Source organism: Bison bison, unplaced genomic scaffold (assembly GCF_000754665.1).
Source record: "Bison bison bison isolate TAMUID 2011002044 unplaced genomic scaffold, Bison_UMD1.0 scf7180017864374, whole genome shotgun sequence".
NCBI lineage: Eukaryota > Metazoa > Chordata > Mammalia > Artiodactyla > Bovidae > Bison > Bison bison.
The window spans coordinates 475,813-480,118 of record NW_011494946.1 but is presented as its reverse complement, the minus strand read 5'-3'; positions in this window follow the sequence as shown (position 1 = coordinate 480,118).

Below are 4,306 nucleotides of genomic sequence, written 5' to 3'. Positions count from 1 at the left end.
TGCCGCTGCCGGCGCGGAAGCACGCGTCTTCGCTCTTCGTTCGGAGGGCAGGACTCTCAAAGGGCCTTAACCCAGGTTCAGAGGAGTGGTGGTTAGTCAGGCGGAAGGACGGAACGAAGGGACAAAGGAGGACCAGATGGAGGGAGGGAGAGATAATCACCCTGAGGATAAGTTTAAGATTTTGGAGCAGAGCTACTTTAATCTTCAACCTGGCCTAGGTATCCACCCATGAGGGGATTGAATATTACTCAACCAAAAGCGTGTGTGTATCTGCACGTCTCTAAAATGCGCCTGTGCACCCCGTGTTCACTCAGCGCTACTTCCAGTAGCCAAGACATGGAAGCAACCTAAATGACAGTCGACAGATGCATGGGAAAAGATGTGCCATGTATATATAATGGAAATTACATATACTGGAGTATTAGCCATTAAAACAAAGGAAATAATTCCATTTGCAGCAGCACGGATGGACGAACAGATTGTCATACCTAGTGAAGTAAGCCAGACAGAGAAAGAGAAATGCCATATGGCAGCCCTTATATGCGGACTCTAAAAAGAAATAATAAAAATGAACTTACAGGCTCACAGGCTTAGAAAATGAGCTTACGGTTGTTGGGGGAAGGAATAGTTAGGGAGTTTGGGAAAGTCAAGTTAGGGTTGCAAAAACGGATAACCAACAAGGACCTATTGTATACCACATGGAACTCTGCTCAACCATAATGTGCCAGCCTGGATGGAAGGGGGTTTGTGGGGAGAATGGATACATGTGTATGTATGTCTGAGTCCCTTTGCTGTCCACCTGAAATTACCACATTTTTAATTGGCTATACTCCAATACAAAATAAAAAGGCTTTTGAAAATAAAATGAGAGTGTGGAGCTTCATGGTGATTTCAAAGGTACATGTAACCAGCGTCACTCCCTCCCCGCCTCCTTCCTTGCTCCCTCTTTGGTAACATCAACATTCCTGTAGGTGGTCCTCCTACTTAACTCCAGACTTCTCACATTTTGAGCTCTTCTCCTTCAACAATCGTATTCTCCACCAACATCAGCCACCCATGCCCACTGTCACATCCCAAACATTACCAACAACTCCACCACCTCCAGGATCTCAGATGCAAGCGTTCCACTCTCGGATCCCCGTCGCCTATTTTTCTAGATTGTGTGTGTGTGTGTGTGTGTGTGTGTGATACTTCTCCACAATCATTCGACCCGCTAGAATGGTCCGATCTGTTGACTCTGCCGTTTTTCACTACCCTTTCATTTCTGAGCATCCTCTTTACCCATCTTAGTTTCCACAGGTAGTCACTACAATCACACTGTTGTGTGCACTCAGCTCCTTTATCCTCCCACCGTCTTATTCACCAGGTGAAATCCCTACCCTCGCTAAACCAGAGCTCCGCTTACTCCAGATCTGAAGTTCAGCGGTTGCAGAAACTAACTGAGCACAAACACAAGACTGAGTGCCCGACCTCACCTCACGTTTGTGATCTCCAATTTCAAGATGCTGGCAGCTCTAGTACGTTATTGATAAAACTGGACTTCATCAGAATTTAAAGCTTCCTTTTAAATTTAAAAATACCTTCAAAACACAAAGCTGATAAGGAACTTGTACCCAGAATACATTTTTTAAACTCTCAAAATTTAATAATAAGAAAACAAGTCAATTTTTAAAGAATAAAAAGGCAACATATTAGAATAGACACTTCACCAAAAAGGTATTGGCACGAACAATGAGGGTGAAAGATGCTTAACGTCGTTATCACAGAAACGCAGACTAAAACCACAATGTGCTGTTACTATGCCCCAAGCAGGATGACTACACTTCACAAAGAGGAAAACTGACAGCACTAGGGCGCACTAGAACTCCTCAAACTGCTGGTGATAACACAAGCTGCTGTGGCCATCCTGGAAACACATTTTCAGCTTCTCGTAAAATTAAACATACACTTGCCACAGGTATTTCTCCAAGAGGAATGAAAACTTATCTTTGTGCATGTACAAAGATAACCGGTACATGACTATCCATGGCAGCTTTTTCCAGACTTGCCAAAAACTGGAAACAACTCAAGACATGTCTTTAACTGTGAATGGATAGACAAATTATAGCCTGTCCACACGGTGGAAAACCACTCAGGGCTAAAAAGATTGCAGTGCTGATCCACGCAGCGACGCGGATGGATCTCAGAAGCATTGTACTAAGTGAAGCAAGCTGCTCTCAGAGGCTGGCTACAATCTCCATGAGTCCCCCGATAGGACATTTTGAAAAAGGTGAAACTACAGGACAAAAAGCAGACCAGCTGTTGTAGGGCCAAGTAGGAAGGGGAAGGACAACATTCTGAGAAGTGGCACGACGCGCCTGTGTTTTGTCTGTGATGGTGGTTGCACACCCCCGTGCATTTGTCAACATTCATAGACTTGCCTACTTTAAAAGAGTAGATTTTAATGTACATAAATACATGTCACAAATCTATTTAAAAGCTGATAGAATTTATCACAGTAGTAAAACAAAAACCACAGAAACAAACCTGACAGAACATGTAAAACATCTCAACATGGAAGGCTGGAGTTTGTTGCTTTCACTGCCAGGGTCTGGGCTCAATTCCTGGTTGGAGAACTAAGATCCCACAAGTTTCACGGTGTGTCCCCCCAAAGCATATATATGAAAAACTAAAAAGTGTTTACTGAGATAAAGAAAAACTTAGTATGCATGGATATACCATATTTATTGTTTGGAAGTCACAACATTATCATGAAAAACTAAAACCATGAAATGATAGGGGGAATAGATGGAATAAAACTATCAAAGTGTTAAAAATATTTTAATCTACAACATAGGTATATAGGGTTTTTACAATTTTTTACTTTTATAAATTCTTTAAAAATTTTAATAAAAAATTAAAATAAATCTAAGAAAATGGAGAGCTATAAAGTGTTTACCGAAATAAAAGCTAAATAAATGTATGATGGACCGTATTTATTGTTTGGAAGTCACAACATTATCGAAATGTCAGTTCTCCCAATTAATCTTTAGAGTCAATATGTTCACAACAAAAAAATCCCAGCAGACTGTATGAGTGTGCATATTAAAAAAAAAAAATAGAATGAGGTGCTCTGCTCAAAGCATATAGTAAAGTGACAGACTGGCCATGATAGGTACTCTGAATTACCTAGAGCAGTAGGCCAAGGGGAATTGTTGAATCTGTCAAAATCAAATCATTCTTCAATAAAAAATAAATCAATAAAAACACAAAAAATACAAAAAAAAAAAAAATCAACCACGGATGCCTAGTTAAGGAAAACGAGAATCGTGAGGATGCGGACAAAGCCGAGAGGCCACCGTAAAGATCCCGTGAGCAGGTGGGGACAGAGGGCTGCTTAGGAGCGGGTGAGATGAGCTACAACCTAAACGCAGGCCTTCCGATGGTATTTCCTGAGCTACAGCGGTGCCTACGAGCTCCATAGCCATGAAACCAGCTTACAGGCTGGTAGGGAAGGCCTTTGTTACTTCCCTTTTGTGAGTAAGACGCCAGAGCTTCGTAGGGTCGGAGTCTCCCAGTCACAGATGCAGTGGGTGACAGACTTATTATTCACACCAATCATGTCTAACGCTCCCAATTTGCTCCTCAGAAGAGGAATGATTGATGAACCAAAATTGCTAAGCTTTAAAACACTTTTCATGGCTGCAGTGATGAACTAAAAAGCCTCCTGATGAAGGTGAAAGAGGAGAGTGAAAAAGTTGGCTTAAAACTCAACATTCGGAAAACGAAGATCATGGCATCTGGTCCCATCACTTCATGTGAAATAGATGCGGAAACAGTGGAAACAGTGTCAGACTTTATTTTGGGGGGCTCTAAAATCACTGCAGATGGTGACTGCAACCATGAAATTAAAAGGCGCTTACTTGTCGGGGACCAGCCCCGGCTGATCCAGGGTATTCGAAGGAGAGACGGCATAGGCGAGGATCAGGATACAATAGCTTCAATTAGATATTAATTAAAGATATAAAGAGTAATAGAATAAGGATAGCTCAGTAGGAAAATTCAGTGGAGAAAAGAGGCTGAGTAGCTTGGTTTACGCGGGAGACCAATAAAACTTCAAGACAAGAAGTTTGCACCACTTACGTAGGCCGCAGGCGTCCTTCCGTTCTCCCGAAGGAGAGGAGACACTGAGGCCTCCCCGGTCGGATCTTAGAAGCCCAGGCATAATTAGTAAGCATGGTGGGTTCCGCGCTCCAGATGGAGACTCAACCAGAGTGAGAGAGAGAGCGACATGGGGAGACCAGTATTTCTAAAACTGATCCCAATT